We start from the raw sequence: 22,925 nt of genomic DNA, 5'->3' as shown, positions 1-22,925 counted from the left end.
ACCTCCCAGGAATAGTCTTTTGTAAAAGCCCAACGGTTCTCAGTGGGACAGCTTGGGAGGTCAGGGACAGCCTCAACTCCACAGCCAGGCAGCCGGAGTTCCACTGTGGCCTCCAATACAGACTCCCTGTGTGACCTGGGGCAAGTTTCTTAACTTCCTGGTGCCCAGTTTCCCCATCTATAAAACAGGAGAACAAGGCCCCAGGAAGGTGTAAGGCCTCAGTGAGAAAAACTTGGAGGGCCCCTCAGCAAGGGCATATTTGCATCGACAAAGTAGTTGGGCCCCTGCTTTCCCTTCAACCTGGTAGACTTCGGTGATTTAAACCATTTCCTTGCCCCATCCACAGCCCTAGGGAAGGGCATCCACACTGCATAGGACAGCAGCAGGCCCCAACAGCCCCCACAAAATGGCAAAATGGCAGGGCTCAGTGGGTCTTACCCCTCATGAAATTTGCCTCTTCTCCTCAGGCTTCCAGGTTCTAGGGCTTCTACAGAGCTTGTTTCCCAAAACAATAGCCTAAAACCACTGCACCCATTGTTCTAAGTGAGTAGCACATGTTAAATGAATGGCTTCAGCTACAGATGTTGCCAAGGGGTCCACAGGTCCCCTAGCCTCTCCAGGCCCCCCACTCCACCCAGCATCACTTCCAAAGCAGTGTCCTATGTACTGGCCAGGAAAAATGGTGCCCAGAAGGAGCTGCATAGCAGCAACAACGCCCATCCTTAGTGGACAACTGCTGTGGACTGGTTAGATGCCGAGGGTCATGTTAGAACGGTCATGCCACACTGCCTCCAATTCTTTTGCCAAATCATTTTGCTGCATCACATGGCTTTTCTTAGGGTAGCGTTTTCACGATTCACTATCCTACAGGGCATTCTTCATCATTGTTGCTGCTTCCCTTGGCCCTGACCTTAGGACCACAGATTCTCAGAGGCTGGCCCAGGGCCAATCCAGAGGCTCTCCCAAAGATGCTGCCAACTTTATTGAAGGTTTGGTATTTACTGCTTCTTGCTTCTGTATTTCTATACTAATTATTTTAAAGAGTCCCCTTAACCCCACCAATTGAATTGCAAGTATTTTAGGTAAATCAGGCTAGAGGGGAGGACACATTCATAATTAATGGAGCTCTTAGGAAAGTGAATGGACTTTCATTCACGTTGAGCTGAATTAGACCTGGGAAGCTAATCTCATCTCTATGATGTCTGGGTGTGCCCAACTTAGGGGGATGAGGACACGCTGGGGAGAGTGACCCAACCCATGTGGAGGAAATGGCTCTGCATTCCAGGAGCTGCCCTTCCCTTCTGCACAATTCCCAGAAATGGGCAGCTTCACCAGAGCGCTGACCTGCAGGCTGTGTGTTAATGGCATGTGACCCCAGAGGGGTCTAGGCCACTTGGCATCCCTTAAGGCTTCACTCTCCGCTCCCCGAGACTTTGCTCCAGCCCCTTGTTTCATATCTTTGCTAAGCCAAGTGTGGCACTGTCATTGGGCCTCTCAACTACTCTAGAAAGCCACCAGTGCTTTTCAGCTCACTCCGTTATTAAGCCCTAACCACCGACCCAACCATGTATGTGGTTTCATGCCGTAAACATCAAGTCTCAAGGGCAAGTAGGTGGCATGGGTGCTGCTCCCCCCCATTCCCAGAGCCACGGCAGACAACACTGATGGATCATGGTCCCCTTCCTTGTCAACACAGTACTCTTGGCAGCAGAACACAGTGACTGCTCCAGAGAGAAAATCTGTTTGCTGCCCCAGATCTAACTACTACCTTTCTGGTTCCCTCCAAAATATCCCACTTAGTGGCCATCCTTTTCCATAGGAAGGGCTCAGGACCTTTAGGGGTAGCCTGCCTGGTGATGTCTGGAGATCTCTATTACCCAAGTCTTCTGTTAATCTACCAATCCCTGCTTTTCTTCTAATCTCAACTCCTCTGCCAGGATCACACCTGGACTGCTGTCAGCAGAGCAGAAATGATCAGACAGAAGTCCAGAGATCCAAGCCAAAGGCCAAGGTTGAAGTAAGTCAGGGAGGGACACTGTTGTTGGGCTTACTCGTGACCCCTAAGTACCACATGCTTCCTCATATGGCAACTGTCAATAACTGGGTCTTTCCCACCAGTATTCGGGCACCTCCCAAACAGGACTCAGGGCGGAGCCATCTGCGACCCAGCACTATGAGTCTCAGAGTAGGTATGCAGAAACCACCTGCCATGACAATTATAATTCAATAGTGATCACGTTAAAAGCAATAGGAACATTTAAGGTAAACAATGTGTCAGATGCTGTTGGAAGATTTTAATTCTCACAACAACCCTAGAAGGTAGATTCCGATTATCCCCATTTTACAGTTGAAGAAACTGAGACACAGAGTAGTAAAATAACTTTTTGAAGGTCACCAAACTAGAAAGAGGCAGTGTCGGGATCTGAAACAACACAGTGTGGTTCCAGAGCCACTGCCAGCCTGTAGTGCTAGGCATCCTCTGCTGGCTAGGGGCTGGTGAGTATGTGTGTACAGTCAGGCCAGGGCAGAGGCAGCTGATCCAGGAGTGCTGGAAAGAGGTCAGCAGTGAGCTGGGAGATGGTGTCAGAGTAGAAGACACCCCCAAGGTCAGACCGCTGCCCATGTGGGTGAAATAGCTGGGCAGGTCAGAGCTTGAGGGGCAACCAGGGCAAATACTAGTTATCAAAAATAGACACTTCCCACCCCAGCACCCCAGATCCAGGCTGGGACAGCTTGCTGACCAGGGCATAGATCTGGTACCAGCAGGTAGCCCTCCGCCCTGAGGACCAGTGAGGAAGCTGGGGGCACCAAGCTGCTGTGAAACCCTTATTTTCTAGCACCTCTGTTTGGGACCCTATCCCCTATATGGGTCCGTGCCCCAGCCTCAGCCCATTTCCCTGTGGTCCTACACTCGAGCTGTTCCCTGCCCAGCTCAGGACTGGCCCCTCAACTGGAAATCCTTGCCAAGGAGCTTGAGCTATGCAGACAGCCTGCAACCCTAGGCAAGTTACTTTCTGTACTTTGGTTTTCTTTTCTGTAAAAGTAGGGACAGTGGCAGCATCTGCCTCATGGTGGCTGTGAAAAGCTGCATTTATTTGCTTGGCCCAGTACCTGGCACATAGTGACTGTTCAACAAAAATCAAGTTGTTACCATCATCAACATCCTTCTTTGAAGTCCATCCCAAGTCCCTCCTCCTGCTTCTCCAAAGCCTTTCCTGAGTTCCTTGAGCGCCCTGCAAACTGGCAGGTTCCACAGGTGACAGTTCAACACAGCTCAGCCTCCTACCTCTCCCTTCTCGGAAGGCTAGCAGGCCGATATGTGTGTGGGGGCTCAGCTCCCCGACTTTGCCTTGGAGGGCAGCAGGCATGTCTCAGCTGGCCACCGAATCACTACAGCAATGTCCCAGGAAAGCAAGCCCTCAAAAGCTTGCTGAATGAACGTGGATGAAAGGTAAGCTCCTCAAGACGGCTCCTCAGATGCCTTCTTTTGCATTTCTCCAGTATTCAGGAGTTGCTTGTTCACCAAAGAGAATGTGGAAGATATCAAACTGCCAGCAAGTTCAGCATGAAACAAAGTTTCTCCCTCTGGTTTCTAAATCCAGAAGAGCTCTCCATCACAAAACCTAGCCACCCTCTGGGTACCCTGTGGTTTGGGGGGGTATATCCTCTAACAGGTCACATGACATGAGAAAGGTCCCTGTTTTACCTGAGCCCAGAGAAAAATGAGGAGGAGTAAACTGGGTGAGGAGTCAGTGTTGGACTGACCCTCCTCTCAAGACACACACATGCTCCTCTCAAGACACACACATGCTCAGGCTCCATGGGATCACACACATCCAGTCAATGCTCCCAGAGCACCTCCTGTGTGCTTGGTCCTGGGAACTAGAGATACCAAAATAAATGAGCCTGAGCCCAGCCCCAGCCCGTGGGGCTCACAGTGTGTATTTTGTGGGGGAGGCAGGCAGAGGATTATGGTACACTGGGTAAGTAATGCAGGAGCACAGGAGTGGGAGGCATCTCACCCAGCCTGGGGGTGCTGCGGAAGGCTTCCTGGTAGAAGTGACACAGAACGGGGTCTTAAAGGCCAAGTAGATATTAGCCACGTAAACAGTAAGGACGGTCAGGCATGGTGGCTCATGCCTGTAATCCCAGCACTTTGGAAGGCCGAGGTGGGTGAATCACGAGGTCAGGTGTTCGAGACCAGCCTGGCCAAGATGATGAAACCTTGTCTCTAATAAAAATACAAAAATTAGCCAGGCATGGTGGCAGGCACCTGTAATCCCAGCTACTCAAGAGGCTGAGGGAGGAGAATCGCTTGAACTGGGGAGGCGGGAGAATCACTTGAACTGGGGAGGCGGAGGTTGCTGTGGGCCGAGATCATGCCACTGCACTCAAGCCTGGGCAACAGAGCAAGACTCCGTCTCAAAAAAAACACAAAAAACAAAAAACAGTAAGGACAAGCATGTCCCAGGTGAAGAATAGAAGCGACAAAAGTGTAATGCATGGAGGCATGAAAAGCCAAGGAGACACTCGGTACTGCGAGCAACATGATGTGACTGGAATGTGGAGTGTGTATGTGTGCATGGCAGGGGTGATGGGTGTGGGGGGTAAGAGTGGCAGGGGAAGGGATTACTGTTGGCTCCCTGGAAACAAGGGATCTTCATCTTTGTATCCCTATACCACGCACGGTGCCTGCCACACAGTGGCTGCTTAATAAGCACTGCATGATGAAAAAACAAGTGCCCAAGGCTGCAGGGCTAGGCAGGGGAGAGCACTGGGTGTGATGGGCCTCACATGTGCTGGAGGCCCCCGGACCCTGCCCTAGCCCCAAGTCCATACGGGAGTACAATGTAGGCTTGCTAGATGGCTGCCTAACCAAACAGGGCCCCTGCAAGTCTTTTTGATGACCACACTGAGGTTAACCAGCAGAAAAAGCCCAGGACAGAGTGGATGAATTACATAGGACAAACTCGAAGTGCTCCAGAATCTCAGAGGAGGGGAAGGGGATGGGAAAGGGGATGGGAATAGGGTCACGGAGGAACAGGTAACCCAGGTTCAGCCACAAAGGCCTGAGGCAGAAAGCTGTGGGGGAGGGTTATTATCCCCATTTTACCAAGGGGAGAGAGGCATTCTACCAAGGGCACAGGCTAGTGAAAAGAGAAGCTGGGATTCAGCACCCAGGCCTGGCAAGTTGCAAAATGAAAACACTGCCCCACTCACCCCCAAGCTTGTCCACTGAGCCTGGTGGGTCTAAGCGGCTCTCAGAACCGAGGAGTTGGTAAGGGCCTCAGTGTCTAAGAGGCCACAGAACCTTCAGAGCAATATTCCCTGCTGGCATCCCTGGCTCACAGGAATGCCTGCTACTTGGCCACCTGGCCTCTGGGGTCCTACCCCAGCCCCCCACAGTGCCCCCTGCCCAGCAACCAACAACCGGGAGGGTGGGAAAGAACTCAGTCCAGGGATGAGGGGCAGGGCGTGGGCTCTGTGAAGGCAGAGCTGCATCAAGCTCACAACTTCTTGGAGTGGCAGCTGAGGAAAGAGAGTAGGAAGTGGTTTTATTTTTCAATCCTTGTTCTCAGTCCCTGGGGGTCTATTAATATTTTCCTAGCACTGGGGCAGTCTCACCCGCAGTGAAAGAGGAGGACTCCTGCAGCCTTCCATAGGAATCTGCGTGCAATTGGGAACGTCACGCTGGTGGTCACTCAACCAGGGAAGGCCAGCCTCTGCACACTCTGGGGTTCCCCAGACTGAGCGCCCTTGGCCTCCCCAGAGCCTGGCAGGCTGCTGTCCTCCCAGCCCCGCTCTGACTCCGCTTTGCCCTCTGCTCACAGAGCCCCGCACCTCCTCACTGTTCTGCTCCACTGCTCAGGCTCAACCCTGCACAAACTGGATTCAGCCAGCACCTCCCTCACCTGCCCAAGGGTGGGCCCCTTTGCCCACCTCTCTGCCCCAAATTCTCTTCCTTTTTCTCCCTTGGCAGCGCAAACAGCCCTTCACCCACATCCCAGGCCAAGGCCTAGCAAGGCTGTCCACCACTGTGGCCCATGTCTGCCCCCGGCCTGAGCAACCACCACTAGCATTGTCCCACCCACCACTTCAGCATTATCACTCCCCAACTAACCCAAGCACAGAGTCTCCTGGAATGCCATCCATGAAGCTCTCCCCGCTGACCACAACATTCTAGGCCTTTCTTGAGCTGCCCAAGTGCCCCCTTCCCCTCGCATGGCCTCTGCTCTGCTGATTCCTGGTCTGGTGTCCTCAAGGACAGGGATGGTACCCAAGTGTCAGGTCCTATCCCCCAGAAACGATTCCTTCCTCTAAGGCCCTCTTCTATCCCCCAAGGTCTCCTTCCACTGAGCCACCTTGCTTCCATCTATGGAATGCCAGCCAGGTGGCAGGTGGCAGCGCAAGTGCTCCACAGCCATTATTCCATGTGATGACTCAAGACGCTTCACCAAGAGGCATTGTTTAGCCCCTTCAGGAACCGTGAAGGTCAGAGAGGCTCTGTGGTTTGTCCAAGGCCATATCTCTGACCCGAAAGCTCGGCATGCCCCTCTTCATCTGCCCTCAAATCTAGGAGCTGGGTGTTACTTCACAGTCACATTCCTCTGCTAGTGGGACAGTGGACAAAGGGCCAGGCCTTGTCTTCTTTTTCTCTGGGCACCCCAGAGCCCTGGCACAGCTTTCTGCTCAGAGACGCTCCAACGTGTCTGCTGTCTGCATTTCCAAATGCAGGAGTGATACTGGCAGCTGGCTGGGAGTCTGGCTTGGGTAGACAGTAGGACAGAGGTGATGTGGGCACTATGCCATGGGCCACACAGGACCTAGAGGACTGCAGTGGCAGGCCTCACGAAGGACATACCATGTGACGAGTCCCACTGGACACCCGTGGGCACCAGCCCAGCAGGAGGAGTGGCGATGAGGGGTCCTTCCTTGCTGTCCAAATTCCCAAAGCACTGAGACCCCACCAGCACCCAGGGCATGGCCCCCTGACTGGCCCTGCCTTCTGAGCTGGGGATGCCACACCCAGCCCCCAGAGTACAGCTAAGGTTGTCCCTTAACTCCTTAGCTGTCCCAGCCCAGAACTGCTCATCTCATGGAATCACGGTGTTCCGCCAGTTCAATCTGGTAAGCCCAGGAGAAGAGCAGGGTGGCAACAGAGAGGGAACGGAAGGCCCGGATCCCAGGGCCAGGCATCCCTCTGCATCTCACAGGCCCCTGCCTGAGAGACGGATGCTTTCTGACTGATCCCCCCATCTCAACTGCTTTGCCCTGCAGTAGCAGCAAGAGGGAATCAAGAACAAAACGGACATCCCAAAGTCACGTGCACGTGCCGGCAGAGGCTGTGTCAATAAGTGATAGAAGGGGATAGGTACAGGCAACAGGGAGCAGTGGGGCCTGTGCAAACAGGAGATTACTGACACCCCGCACCAGCTGACTGCTGCAACATAATATCTGCAATGAGCTTGCCAGATAGTCTAAATTTTTAAAGAATAGCCAGCAATCTGAGTCTATGCAAAAACTCAGATTTCTGGCTATTTTATTATTTTAAATACTGGCCACCAATGAAAAAGTTTTACACATTGTGTAACCCAAATAAATCAACACTCTGTACCCATCCTTCTTGAGCACACACACATCTGAGTGGCACGGCCGTTCTAAGGCAGACAACTCTTCACACTGCCTTGGCTTGGCCTGGCTTTGGTGCAAGGAGGTGTGAGATCAAAGGAAATGATCTCACTGAAGAGAGCAGCAGCAGGGGTTACTTGGCCTGCAGGACATGGGCCAGCCTGGCATTCTTCAGGGACAGGCACACAGCCCACCCCAGGAGTATGTCAGAGCCCAGAGAGGTGGAGGCCAAAAAGGCACATTCAAAAAAGGCTGCTGCTTTGCTGTGTTTTCATTACTTATATTTAAGATGTTAGACACCATTAATGAAGAATGTGAAAATGTTTATGCTTGACCAAAAATGAGAAAGACATAGGGTCTAGGTTCTTCCTTGAGGTGGGGAGAGGCAATTCAACCTTCATTTTTAAAGAGTAACCAGACTGCAGAGAGACGGACTGAAGCCAAATAAAAGGGAAACTTCCTGAAAACGAGGCAGGCATGGCAATGAGTGTGGGATTTTCCTCTGCAAAGGTCTGTGAAGCAGATGCGGAGGAAGGAGGACTGGCCACCTAGCTTTGGAGTGGTGAACCAGGCTGGAGGTGGGTGTGACGGCTTCTCAGGGACCCTTCCAATCCCAGGGTTTTAAGCCCACTCAGCAGAAGGCTACTTTTCACATCTCCCTCCCCAAGCCCTAAATGACTGCTGCATTTTTTCTCCTCAGTAACCAGCTTGCTGCTCCATTCCTGCGAGGCAAGGCCTGTCCAAAGGTCAGTATTGGCTGGGGGGTCGAGGGAAGCTTCCCACCCCTCTGCTTTCTACATACAGCACTTTTATAAAAAGTCATGAATCAAAGCCCCTCTGCTAGCTGTATAACCTTGGCCTAATGAAAAACCTCTCTGTGTAAAACTATTGTTGGTGGGTGGTAGCAGCCACCAGCTGGAGGCGGAACCAGGCTGGGCCCTGTGGCCAGGGATGGTCATTATAATGACCGTTTATTAAGCCCTGACCACATGCTAAGCACCTTAAATATACTTCTCTGACCCCCACTGCACCCCAGACTATATGAGATTACTATCAGGGTCTCCCAAAGCACCCAGCTGTCTGCCTTGACAGCATCCTGTATGCTGGCACTTAACTGCTTAGTTAGTTGTTTACAAGACGTAAACATGTAATGCATCTTCCCCACTAGACCATCGCCTCCATGTGGGCAGGGCCCACCCTCTGTTCTATTCTCCACTGTATCTCCAATGCCCAGCACATATCTGGCACAGAGAAGGTACTCAATAAATATTGTCAATCTACATCATCTCTAATCCTTATGTTACAAAATGTTCTAACAGGAAAGGGAAAAAATAACACCTGGCTTTGCCCTGGTCATTAGGAGAGGACTGATTTGACCTGGCTAGTAATAATGATAGCTTAATAATCCCAGCACTTCTGCTGGTTCTTACTGTAGGTAAAGGTAAGGTCTAGAGTGCCTAATTCTTTTTTAGACGAGTTATTTAACGGCCCCTTTATATCTTTGTTTTTTTTTTTTTTTGAGAGAGAGTCTTGTTCTGTCGCCCAGGCTGGAGTGCAATGGCACAATCTTGGCTCAGTGCAGACTCTGCCTCCTGGATTCAAGCGACTCTCCTGCCTCAGCCTTCCAAGTAGCTGTTACTACAGGCACATGCCACCAGGCCTCACTAATTTTTGTATTTTTTTAGTAGAGATGGGGTTTCACCATGTTGGCCAGGCTGGTCTCGAACTCCTGACCTCAAGTGATCCACCCACCTCAGCCTCCCAAAGTGCTGGGATTACAGGCGTGAGCCACCATGCCCAGACCCCTTTACATCTGACAAGGGCAGCCCACAGCCTAGTCTAAGACAGATTGTTATCCTTGTTCTGCAATCAAAAGCAATGAAAATTTGGAGTTTTCAGAAGGTCTGGGGGAAAGTATCCAGGAAAATTGGTCCCTGGAAAATAGCAGTAAACTAGGTTTGAGGAGACAGCCACAGAGACATTCTCCAAGGGTGTGACCAAGCAAGGGGAGGGTGTCTGACATTCATTTTTAACTTCTGCCCTGATCTGGGCTGCAGACAACTCCCTTTCTTAAAAGCCCTTGGTGGATGCCTGTTACATACAATAATAGTGGCCTAGCGGATGAAGAAGCTAACCTTACTGTATGCACATGGGGCAAAGTGGAGTGGAGGCCACGCGGCCAGTGGGCATGGCCCATACCCTGAAATCTTCAGAAATACTGCAGATGGGGAGGGCTGTCGTCAATACTTGGGCAATTTTTAAAGAAAATAAATGATACCCTCAGAGAATTTCTACAAGGAGAAAATCCTTTGGAAGAATTAAGAAATACTGGGGGATGTACCTCTTCATTTCCACATGTCAGGTGAGAGCCTGACCCAGTATAACTGGACTAGAGAAGAAAGGCCAGAGTGTGGCTGGGATACTCCCATTACAGATATGGAAGAGGAGGCTATAGAGGTGGAGATTCACACAGACAAGTAGTGGGACAGAAATTGGAGCAGAGGGTTCCTTCAGGAAGGGAGGACTGAAAGTCCCTGAGTCCCCAGGCTGCCAATTCTGCAGCCCGGCTGGGTGGCCTCAGACCCCTCCCTGCCTGAACACCAGGCACGGCCAGAGGCCCCGCTTGGGGCAAGGGCGGCCCCACCTTCTCCTTCCACACAAAGGGGCTCTCCCAGCCCTGCCGTCTTTCCTATTTACCCACCCCAACCCTAAATAGAAAAAGTCCCTGTTAAATGCTCTAGTTAGAATGGTTATTTTGTTGAAGTGCCAAGTGACCTGCTCCTCCTGTTCCCCACTTTCCATCCCTCCAGCCATCCCCAGTTGGGAGTCCAGAAATAAAACAAAGGCTTTGTTTCTTTATTTTGATTTCCTCCTAAAATCTCAAACATGCAGGAAACACCCACCCAGCCCCAGATTAGTGGACTCAGGCAGCTGTCCACTGCGGTGGGTGGGACGGGGGGACGGGGTCAGTGAGTAGGGGTGGATGGGAAGGCTATGATGCCAGCTGGCCTTAATTGCTTGGGAGTGCCAGGGCACCTGGCCTCTCCTGGGCTGGACTTCCTCAGCGGGAGCATGAGACAGACTAGGCCTTCCAGCTCTGCCCCAGGAACCTCAAGCTGAGAAATGTGGGTGGAGAGGGAAGGCTAAGGAGGCATAGCTCATAGAAGTTTTTAAAAATATACGCCCCCAAGTCTTTGGGACAGTGATCCCACCCTCCTTCTATCATCTCTGGTTATAATAAAGCAGACATTGAAAGAAGACCATGATAGACTGGTGAGAGCAGTGTTGGCCAAGAAAGACGGCTTTGCCTGTCTCCTCCTTGAGCCTCCATTTCCAGTGGAGTGAAAATATAAAGAAATGAATTTGTGGGTTATCTAAAAAGGGAGAATTTTCAAGAAGGCACGTTGAAATTCTAAAGGATTAGGAAAAAAAAGCTAAACTGAACCAAAATTAATTTTGCTTTTGAAATGAATACATAATGCTTTTGAGAGGCAAGAATCTGCCGCCAACACCCCCGATAAATGGTCAGCTCCTAAAGGGGTGGGGGAGTCTCCTGAATCCACTACACTCCAACAATCTCCCCACAGATCCACATGCCCACAAATACTTTTACATTTAATCTGTGTACTTGGTATACTAGGGCCAGCCTAATATACAGTATGCCAAGTAGTTTCTTTTTAAACCCAAACTTGTCTTTAAAAAGGTATGCCTGTAAGTATAACACATATGTGGATTTCCACATAATCACATAGGCACTGGTTGTATAGTATGTTCAACTGCCTTCACTGGTACGGCTTCCATTGCAAGATAAGCCCCAATAAAGCAGGGCCTTCTGAGGTCTCTCAGCACCCAGCCTTCGCTGGCTTTTGCAGTATCTCCATCAGAATGAGGGAAAAGGATCTGGTGGTGCTATTTTTTATTTTTATTTTTTCAGACAGAGTCTCTCTGTCGCCAGGCTGAAGCACAGTGGCGCGATCTCAGCTCTCTGCAACCTCTGCCTCCCGGGTTCAAGCGATTCTCCTGCCTTGGCCTCTGGAGTAGCTCAGACTATAGGTGCACACCACCATGCCCAGCTAAGTTTTATATTTTTAGTAGAGACAGGGTTTCACCATGTTGGCCAGGTTGGTCTCGAACTCCTGACCACAAGTGATCCTCCTGCCTCAATCTCCCAAAGTGTTGGAATTACAGGCGTGAGCCACTGCATCCAGCCTGGTGGTGTTATTCTTTAAGGGCAACTCAGGGAAGAAAAATGTTTCAAGACATTCTCAGCACTTAATGAAGAGGACTTGGGGTCTCCCGCAGGTCCCCACTATCTATTATGAAACCAGATGAAATCTCGGTCCCCAATAAGGACTGACAAGAATCTGCCCTGGATAAGAAAGCCTTTCCAGAAGTTTTTGAATCTTTCTGCACAGCTTTAAAAAGCAGAGCTTTACTCACTGTTCTAACTCATGGCAAACTACATGCAAACAGGATAACACCAGGCTTCAGCTCAGGAGTCAATCAGTAGGTGGAAAGGAGAAGGCTGCAAACAGTTGGGTGAGAAGCTGCGTCCTGTCGTCATGGAGAGCTTCTAACTGCAGCTGCAGGGTTGGCTCTGCTGCCTTACTCCTGCTTGGCAGAGAGAAGGACCCAGTACCAGGCACCTGGTTTTTTCTGTGAAAGCTGCAGGAAGGGAAAACTGTGAAGTTATGGATTAGAAAGTAAGCCATCATACTTTTAGTTTCCTTCTCTTAAAGTAATCCTATACTTTAGAGTATATAATGTATTTTGTGTCCAGGTGTGGGGGCTCATGCCTATAATCCCAGCACTTTGGGAGGTCGAGGTGGGAGGATCGCTTGACGCCAGGAGTTCAAGATGAGCCTGAACAACAAAGGGAGACCCCATCTCTACAAAAAAAATTTTTTAAAATTAGATGGGCATGGTGGCACATGCCTATAGTCTCAGCTACTCAGGAGGCTGAGGCAGGAGGATGGCTTGAGCCCAGGAGTTCGAGGCTGTGATAAGCTATGATTGCTCCACCACACTCCAACCTAAGCAACAGAGTGAGACTTCACTGCTAACAACAACAAAAAGCATTTTGTTATCATTGTCATATAATTATAAAAAGAGAATATGTTTTCTCTATCTTCCAAATATACAAACCTATCATTAATATTACAGTTCAGTTTAGGCAGCTATGACTAAACCATGCTCTACAGCTTGGCTAAACCCACAATGGTCAAGGCAGGTGTTTGTGAGGGTAGATGAACTTCTCTGAAAAAGATCATAGCCAAAAACACACACTCTCCCCAGAGTGGCTTCTCCCCAATGTGGTCAGAAGCAGCAAAAGCCTCTTTAGTCAACAACTTCTAGGGAGGCCCATTGGCATTAACTGAGGACATGAAGCCCCAAGAGAGAGCCAATACATGAAAACTCAGGAGCAAGGCTCCCAAAAGCCCATTGCAGGCTGAGGATGGGCCAAACTGGCCAGGGCAAAGGATGAGTGGTCTGGTTTTAAGTCCAGCCCTACTGTGAAAAGGATCAAGTGCAGACAAAATGGTCACATCTGTTCATCTTGGGTAATAGGTACATGGTATTTGTTATACCACCCTTTACACTTCTCTTTTTCAAAATTAAAAAAAAAAATGTGCAAATGATTTAGGGGTTCATTTGTGACTGTAAGATTAATGACAGTCAGGGAAGACTCCTGCCAGCGAGGGACTCGCTGCCTCTCTTTGCCAGCCAGCGTCTTCTGCACCTCTGCTGCCTCACCACATCTTTGTGCACAGGCTGCTCCATCCCTGCTCCTCATGAGGCCTTTGCCCACTGCACTGATTATGTAGAGCCACACCTCCATGGGATAGGTCCCCTAAGCACCAGGAGAGAAGGGATCATGACATTTTTGGTCATCCAGTGCTGGGAACAGCACGGTCTAACAGAAGGAACATGCCCTTCAGGAAGAGACAGACCATGGCCAGATTCCTTTCTGACTCTGCTTCTCTCAGGTTATGACTGCAGGTGACCTACTTAACTTCCTTGAGCCTCGGTTTCCACATCTATAAAAGGTTAACTACATCTAACACAATTTTTGTGAGGCTTAGAGATAGCGAATATAAAGTATACAGTACAGGGTCCAGCCCACAAGTCTTTGCTGAAGGAAAGATGGAGAGATGGATCAATGAATGGACGGGTAGGTGGGTGGCTGGAAGGATGGATGGAAGAAAGGACGGACATACAGAGGGGCTGTTTTTAAACTATGACATTTGAAGAGCAGTTGAAGAAAGTAAAGCTGCTCATGGTGGAGAAAAGCAGGACTGTCAAAGGTTCATGTGGGACAGGTTAAGGGAAGAAGGGAAAGAACTTCCCAACAATGAGAGAATCCGCAAATGCAGTGGACTGACTCAAAGGGTAGAGACACTGTGTCTCTAGAAGGGTCCAGGTGAAGTCAAAGACACACCCCTAATGGGCTGTCAGGGAAGGAAGGACTCCCCTTGTGGAAAGTTTCCCAGCCTTTCCTCAAGGGCTCACTTTCCCATTTGGGCCATATTTGTCTACTATTGTACTATAACTAGCTTAATCTGAAAACCACCATACTTTTAAAATTTTTCTTTTTTTTTACTTAAAATACTTATTTAGCCTTAATCTGGGCAAAATATCCATTAAAAAACTCCCAGTTTGTTCTGATGCCTGTATTTTTATAATACATTCAAATAAACCAGCATATAACTATTAAAATGAAAGATGCTGTGTCCCACCTAAAATCATCTTCCTCACCACTATGAGAAATGTGCTCTACGGGGTGTGACTCGACTTAATACACTCAGGGGGCTCCTTCTGGGTCTAGGATTCTGTCCTCCGAAGGTTGCTTGAATACTGGTAATGCTCTTCATTCTTCCGGCCCTTTCTGGCCTCCCAAGCGTATTTTCACGTGTATATTTTATCTAATCCCCATGACGACACTGAGGGCTGGGCAGAGAAGTCACAGATGCAGCCTGGGCCCAGGCAGCACAGGATCCAGACAAGGCCCTACAGATGGTCACAGAGGCCAGAACCAGAGCTCCCAACTCTCCACCCACCCTCCTTTGTTTGGCCACTACAAGCTGCACAGCCGAATTCATTATTGGTGCTCTCCAAAATCTTACTAGCACTACAACCCATATGTAAATCATATTATTTTATCCGTCAAGGTAGCCTGATGCGAGGACTATACCCCTCTGAGACTCAGAAAGTCACTTCAGCAACCAGTGATGACCCACATTGTCATGCAGCAGTCCCCACCTAGTGAAGCTACCAAGAATATTAAAGACAATGATAGGGACATTAAGAAGCAAAATGCAAAAAATACATTTTTATATATAATATATAACCAAAAAAATCAAATAATATGGATTGGACTAGAATATAAAAAATATTTTTTAATATAACAACAACAAAAAGAAGCAAAATACACATTGCTGCTTCATGACTCCTACAAGAGGAATGCCTGCAGAAAGCTGTCTTAGATCATGCTGGCCAGCTAAACAGCCCTAGGGGCTCAGTGCTGGGGGCCAGGGCAAGGAGGGCCAGGGTGGAGTCTCTGGGAATAGGTGGAACCAACTGCATCACACAGGTAGCGGGAATGCTACCTAGAGAACAAGAGATGGGGCACCATTGAATGCATGGCGAGTGCAGCGTGGTCTCCACCTCAGCCTGAACCTCATCACCTCTGCGGAAGCATGAGGCAGTGCCAGCACTGCCCTCTTTGTCAGACCCACTGGCTGACTGCACAGACTTCAACTCACAGGCTAGGCAATGACAACTGTCCCACTCTATTTGTACTCTTGGCCCCCATCTCTGCCCTCTCACACTGCACTGGAATGGCATGCTGACTTGGCTGCACAATGGGCTTACAGAATAGGTCTGCCATGAACATTAGAGAAGTCACGTGCCTTTAGATCAGAGATGGCTAAACTGGGATCCAGGGCTGGTTTTCAGAGATCCATGAATCCCCTGAATTATATGTCCAACTTTGTACATCAACGTTCCCTGGGCTTCTCATCAACATCTTAAAGAGGCTGTGACTCAAGAAGACAAAACCTATTACTCTGAACTCCAGACACTCAGCCTTTATGGCTACCAGTCCCACGCAGGAACTTGCTGGAAGTGGCACTGATATCCCATTCCTGTGTACGGAGACCTTCCAAGAGCAGAGAGCATCTTTGGGAGATCTGAGCTCTGCTTAATCTTACTTACTGTTATTTGGGTTTTGTTACTTGCAGCCAAAGCATCCCCATTGATTCAGTACTACAGGGCTCAGAGGCATGATCTAAGACTTAGGAGGGCTGGCAGGGACTCAGAGTCCAGCAAGAAAATTCCTCTTAAAGCTTGAATTCTCTGCTCAGTCCCTAGACAATGGGTACCTGCCAGGTGTCCCAGGTCTCAGGGAACTCCTCCAGCTCCTTTTTTTCCCGTCTCCAGATAAAGGTGACTGTACCTTCTATGCCTTCCCAGGGCCTGGCAGGTACAGAGCCTCTGGAACTCAATGCACATCCTCTGGACACTTAAGAACATTCCAGCATTGCACAAGAATGCATTCCCATTCAGTTCACATGAGTATGCTTGTACAAACTACACAATGCTCATGAGCAGGTATGTTTTTCAATTGCTTTCAGGGAGACACACTCTGTTTGGGGGCATTTCATTGGCAGAAGAGATTACAATGGTTAAATTGATGTGAAATATATTATGGAAGCCACATTTCCCTGAGAACTCACTAGATCCAGGAGGCGGGTCAACATGTGATTCTGTCTGAGGTTAGGACCAGTCATCCCAGGAGCCTAATTTATCAGAGGCCAATAGTCATTCCTGGTTCCAGGTGATCACTAGAGCTCAGGAACCAAACCAACCCCAAGGGTAACTGACTTATCACTTTTTTTTTTTTTTTTTTTTTTTTTGAGACAGGGTCTTGCTCTGTCACCCAGGCTGGAGTGCAGTGGCATGATCATGGCTCACTCCAACCTCTGCCTTCTGGGCTTAAGCAATCCTCCCACCTCAGCCTCCCAAGTAGCTAAGACTACAGGTGCATGCCACCAGGCCCAGCTAATTTTTGTAGAGACGGAGTTTCACCATGTTGCCCTGGCTGGACTTGTCACTTAATAAGTAGCTCAGACGAACTGAGTGTGAAATACCAGTGGCTAGAGCTAATAATAACATAAAAGTTAAACCTGTCACAAAGTGTCTTATGTAGGTGAAAACAGACGTGGAAATTAGCAACTGTCTTATGGAGGAGCGAAGCTGACAACGCTGGAGACAATCGCTTGCTTCACCAAAGGGCCTTGACTACCGCCTACCCCCAGTCCCGCCCCCAGCTTTAGGAAATGCCGAGGTCACATCTAGGGGGTCAGTTTCCACCAGAACACGAGGCTTGCCCAACACCTCCCTCCCCAGAGGCTGGCAGACCTCAAAAACCCCAGAGCATGAAAGCCCCATGCCTCCCACCCCGGCAGAAAAAGGACAAACTACACCATAAACTACAGAGAGAAGCTAACTGGCTGCTGGGCAGTGTGAACAGACCTAAGGGTGAAAACCATTGCCCGAAACATTTTCAGCCCCACTCAGCAGGGACATGTGATTTACAGGAAATTAGGAGGTTTACAAAATGTTAGCAGCTCAAGTTTCTTCCCGGGGAAAAGAAGCAGGAGAAGCTCTAAGAACTGTATCCGAGAAAGTGCTTTGTTCACTGCTAAGCTTCTGACACGAGTCAGTTATTAATACCCACAGCTCACTGCCTCACACTTCAACCCACCAGTGAATGTCTATAGTGAATAATTATAAAACAATATATTACAAAACTCTAACACAGGCTGCACCAGAGCCTTCCGAAGCCCAGGACAGCCACGTGGCCAAAAGCATGGACTTCAAATATGATCTTGGGCAAGCTGTTGGCTCTTTTTCACCCTAGTTCCTCCATCCTTTACAATAAACAAAATCCTTCTGGAGGTGTCTTGTCAAGAGGTGTCTTGTCAAATGATGAGCAAATCCACTTCAAGTGCCTGGTCTTTGTAAGCCCTGTTGGTTGCTGTTATTACAGTGGAGTTTCAGAGCTCTTAAAGTCATATCTCCATCTTCTGCTGCCAGACAAACCTCTGGAGGCCACGATTCCGAGCCTTGTCAGCCACCCTCTCTGGTCAGGTCCAGGACAGAGTGAGTCCTAGAGGAGCAAGGCCAGGGAGGTTCCACACCATCAGGGGCCACTGGGGAGTAGGGGCAATGGCAGAGCTCTATGATCAAGGCCCCAGTGGCCTTGATGGACTTTGTCCACCTCTCCAGACTCCACTTTGCCCCAGGCCATAACAGACCTCAGCTCTAGCCAGAGTCTAACTGGGTGTCCAGTGTATACGCTGCGGCCAGCCAGACATTAACTCCTCTAGGCGGCCTTCTCTCACCTCCCACTCTGGAGTAGGGACCCCTAGGGGCTCCCACAACCCCTGGGCTTACCGAATCTCAGCACTTACCACACTGGCTTGTCACTTTGTGCTCTTGTCTTCCCCGCAGGGCAGGACTGGCACCGTGTCTGATGCCTCAGCCAGGTCAGTTCAGTGTATGAGCCCAGGCCCTAGTTGTGAGCACAGCTCCAGCTCCCCAGACCTCCGGGGGCAGTGAAGGGTTGTTTATGAAGCAGGCTGCGTTTTATTATTCAGATGAATTTGTCAACTCCCTGGCGGATCCCTCCCCTCGTTAACGCCATCTTAAGGCGGGGGGGTAAAGAGTCCCCCACCCACCCACCCATCCCCCCCGCCCCGTCCTGCCGCCCATCTACCCACCGGGTTCTCGCCCAGGCAGCCAAGGAACTGTAATTACCATGAAAGGGTCTCTTTGAGCGGCGCGCAGGCCCTCCCCACTGGGGTCTTGGTCGTGGCCGATTTCACGAACGCACACCGTTACGCGGGAGCCCGCGATGGGGGCAAAACGCCACGCACAGCCGGTCCCAGGGCGCACCCCGCAAGCGGAGAGCGCGGCCGAGCCCGGAGGGCGGCCACACCTCCCGCCCCGGAACAAAGCGACGGCCGGGGCGAGAGGCGGCGCGGCCAGGCCCCCTCCCCTCCAAGGCCGCCCGACCACTCACCGCGCGCTCCAGCCCCGGCTCGGCTCCGGCACTCAGGCCGCCCCCTCCTAGCCTGCGCCGGTGAGGAGGCAGCGTCGCGCCCGCCGGGCCCCGCGGCCGCCGGACTGACGGCTCCCCGCCAGCCGGCCACTCCGGTCCGTCCCCGCCCCGGCGCCTCCTTAAAGCGACCGCGCCGCCAGCGTGCGCCCCGAGCGCCTAGCGCGCCGCGCATTCCTTATATTGCCACAGCGCCTGCTAAAAATAGAGCGCCGCTGCGGGCGCGCCAGTGGGGAGCCCGGGCCGGGTGCCTCGACCCTGTCGCCCCCGCGTGCACCCCGGCCCCCAGGACGCGCGCCTGCGAAGTCCAGCCCACCCGCGCCGAGTCCCCTGGGCCCGGCAGGGAGCGCTAGAGCGCCAGGGGCTGGGGTCGGCGCCGCAGCCTCTCCCGCGGCCCAGCACTTACCCGGGTCAGATCCGTGGTGCCGGGGAGCTGGCTTTAAGGTGGAAGCCGAGTGGGAATTCGACTCGGCCTCTTTAAGAGCCTCTGCGCTCCAACCTTTAAATCTCCGCTCCGGCCGGGCCAACTTCTGAGCCTAGGGACGCCTCCCCAGTTCTAGGCGAACCTCCGCCGCCACCTTAGCTGCATTCCCTTCGAATCCTGAGACGTCTTTCTTCCAGATCATGCCCCAGCGTCTCTCCCCGCAGGCCTTCTGGGTGCACCGTTCCAGGGCCCAAACTTCGTTGGGATGGATGCGACGGGGACAGGCGACACTCGCGCACCATTTCATTGTTTCAGTTCCGCTAACTCCTCTCCAGCGGCGTCATTTTCCCCCCGTTAAAAAAAATAAAGATATAATTCAACACCATAAAATTCCACCTTTTGAAGTGTACAATTCAAGCCGGGCGCGGTGGCTCACGCCTGTAATCCTAACACTTTGGGAGGCCGAGGCGGGTGAATCGCCTGAGGTCAGGAGTTCAAGACCAGCCTGGGCAACATGGTGAAACCCCGTCTCTACTAAAAATACAAAAATCAACCCGGCATGGCGGCACGTGCCTGTGATCTCAGCTACTCGGGAGGCTGAGGCAGGAGAATCACGTGAACCCGGGAGGCAGAGGTTGTAGTGAGCCGAGATTGCGCTACTGCACTCTAGCCTGGGCAACAGAGTGAGACGCTGTCCCGAAAAAAAAAAAAGTGTACAATTCAGTGGTGTTTAGCATATTCACAAAGTTTTGCAACCATCACCATGAGCTAATTCCAGAACATTTTCACCACTTCCCACTCCCCTCCCCCGCCCCTCACAAAAAGAACTACCCATTAGCAGTCACTCCTAATTCACCCCTTTCCTCCACCTCTGGGAACCACTAATCTATTTTCAATCTCTATGGATTTCCCTATTCAGGACATTTTCTATAAACGGAATCATACAACATGTGGCCTTTTGTGACTATGACTAGCTTCTTTCAGTAAACAATGTTTAATGATCTATTCATGTTGTAACATGTAGCAGTACTTCATTCCTTTTCATGACTGAGTAATATTTCACTGTATGTCTATACCTTTTGTTTATCCCTGCATCACTTGATGGATATTTAATTTTCTGCTTTGGGGCTACTGTGAATAAAGCTGCTATGAATATTCATGTACAAGTCTTTGTATGAACATATGTTTTTCTTTCTCTTGGGTGTATACCTAAGAGTGAAATTCCTGGATCATATGTTAACTCCATGTTTAACTTTTGGGGGAACTGCCAAACTGTTTTCCAAAGCAGCTGCACCATTTTACATTCCCACCAACAACATATGAGGGTTCCAATATCTCCACATCTTTGCAAACACTTGTAATTGTGTGTCTTTTTTTATTCTAGTCATCCTATTGGGGGCGAAATGGCATTTCATTGTGGTTTTGCTTGTCAGCATCATTTCTGAGGACATTCTTTTTCTGGGTGGACCTCAATGACTTAGAACCAGCTTTACATGTCCAGGGAACCCACTCCCTTCTCAGGTTTGCCCCAGGCCTAAGGGAGCCTCACAGTGCTGCTGGCTCTGCCTGCCATGCTGAGGCTCTCAATCCCATGCAGGCTTCCTTTGGCATCCCAGCCACCCATGCAGCCATTTGGTGGGAGCTGCTGTGCACCCCCTGTGCCTCCACTCCCACCTGCTGCTCCAAAGACCCTGTAGACCCCAAGTGTCCCCCAGGAAGGGGACAGCAGGTTGGGTGCCATCAAGAGTATCTCTCCTTGGCAGTAGGGAGTAAAAGACCTGGTTGGGGAGAAGGCTTGAGGGACAGTAGTTTACCTCGACTGTCTAGGTTTGCCCTGGAACCTGACTCCCTCGACCCCCTCTATCTACCACAGAACTTGGGAAGGCGGGCAGGGATCTGTACATCCTGGTGGCCTGTCAGCCCCTCGTGGGCTCCCCATGTAAGAGATGTCCTCTCTTGGGCCCTGACTGGCACAAGACCGTGACCATGCCCTCAGCTTGAGCTGAGCCAACATCTATGCAAGAGTCAAAGCGATGTCTTTATACTGCTTTTATACACATATCTGTAATAATACCTCTTCTCAGAAATGGAACTTAAACAGCTAATAGTCATACCCAGGTACCTGGGATTCTCCTTTTTTTTTTTTTTTTTTTTTTGAGACAGAGTCTCGCTCTGTCACCCAGGCTATAATGCAGTCGCATGATCATAGCATCATAGCTCACTGCAGCCTTGACCTCCCGGACTCAAGACATCTTCTTACCTCAGCCTCCTGAGTAGCTGGGACTATAGGTGTGCACCACCATGCCTGGCTACTTCTTGTACTTTTTGTAGAGATGTTGCTGAGGCTGATCTCGAACTCCTGGGACTCAAGCAATCCACCTATCTGGGTCTCCCAAAGTGCTGGGATTACAAGTGTGAGACACTGTGCTTGACCTACCTAAGATTGCCTAATGGTGAGAGTAAATCTTGCAGATTGCGATTGCGGATGGGCTGTTCCATTTGAGCTGCCTCCTCTGCTCTTTGAACCTTGAAATACGAGTTGTGGCTCAGTTGCTGGCAAATGGGGGCTTAGAGAACAGAGCCACTGAGCAGAAAAGCTTAATTCATCCAGTAAACACTGCCAGAGCATCTACTGAGTACCGGGCACTGGGGCAGAGACCTGCCTTCAAGCAAGCTGAGTGCCAACTGAGGAGCAAGTGGTGTGGAAGAGAGAAGCACAGGGCCTGTGGAAGACCAGAGGAAGGGCACCTAATCCAATATGGCAAGGAGGCAAGTGCCAAGGGAAGGACTTCTGTGAGAGCTGATGACTGAGCCACATCTGGAAGGACAAATAACAATTAGCTAGGGCCGGGTGTGGTGGCTCATGCCTGTAATCCCAGCACTTTGAGAGGCCAAGGCAGGCAGATCACAAGGTCAGGAGTTCAAGACCAACCTGGCCAATATGGTGAAACCCCATCTCTACTAAAAAAAACAAAAATTAGCCAGGTGTGGTGGTGGGTGCCTGTAGTCCCAGCTACTAGAGAGGCTGAGGCAGGAGAATTGCTTGAACCCGGGAGGCGAAAGTTGCAGTGAGCTGAGATCCTGCCACTGCACTCCAGCCTGCGGGACAGAGTGAAACTCCATCTCAAAAAACAAAAATTAGCTAGGCTGAGAAGGGAAGGAGAAAACCTTATATGCTGAAGGATGATTGAGCAGAAGTCTTTCCAAAGTCTCTGGCAGATGTGCCTGGCTGATCAGGTGTGTTTGAGGCATGGCAGAAGGCCAGACACCTAGCCAAAAACCCAGGCAAGGCTCAGGCCCAAATTTAATCCACAGAGGTCCAAGGTCAGACACAGGGCCAGAAGCCAATTTCTGGCTAAAGTCAGAGCCAGTGAACTGACCCAGAGCAGGACAAAACAAACATATTTCATCCACTGCAACATGTCCTACACTTGCCTCTCTGCCCTGAGGCTTGCTGAGTGCCATGCCTCAGAGCCAATCCAAACTGGTGCCTAGTTCAGCAGCAAACGTGGGGGCCTGGGACCTTGGGGCTGGAAGTCAACCAGGTCATTGTGGCCCAGCCTTCCTCTAGAACTCCCAGCTTCAGGCCAGACGCGGTGGCTCACATCTGTAATCCCAGCACTTTGGGAGGCCGAGGCAGGTGGATCACCTCAGGTCAGGAGTTTGAGACCAGCCTGACCAACATGGTGAAACCCCACCTCTACTAAAAATACAAAATTAGCCAAACATGGTGGCGCATGCCTGTAATCC

General features: G+C 50.6%; 1 protein-coding gene across 7 annotated transcripts in view; it reads right to left on the bottom strand.

Moving 5' to 3' along the window:
• The window catches only part of MRAS (muscle RAS oncogene homolog), a 57,991-nt gene extending 38,011 nt beyond the window's left edge, over positions 1–19,980 (bottom strand). The window contains exons 1-2 of one of the 7 annotated variants that reach the window (XM_024928073.4): positions 18,451–19,042; positions 18,105–18,237 (exon numbers count right to left, since the gene is read on the bottom strand). The gene's annotated coding sequence lies outside the window, so the exon portion shown is untranslated. Of the gene's footprint in view, positions 1–18,104; positions 18,273–18,450; positions 19,049–19,157 lie in introns of those variants that run through there. The other 6 variants (XM_003822478.5, XM_003822476.5, XM_008976060.4 and 3 more) reach the window with 6 other exon arrangements.
• Between the last annotated feature and the right edge of the window lie 2,945 nt (positions 19,981–22,925).

Source organism: Pan paniscus, chromosome 2 (assembly GCF_029289425.2).
Source record: "Pan paniscus chromosome 2, NHGRI_mPanPan1-v2.0_pri, whole genome shotgun sequence".
Taxonomy (NCBI): domain Eukaryota; kingdom Metazoa; phylum Chordata; class Mammalia; order Primates; family Hominidae; genus Pan; species Pan paniscus.
This window is presented reverse-complemented; position numbering and strand designations above follow the sequence as displayed.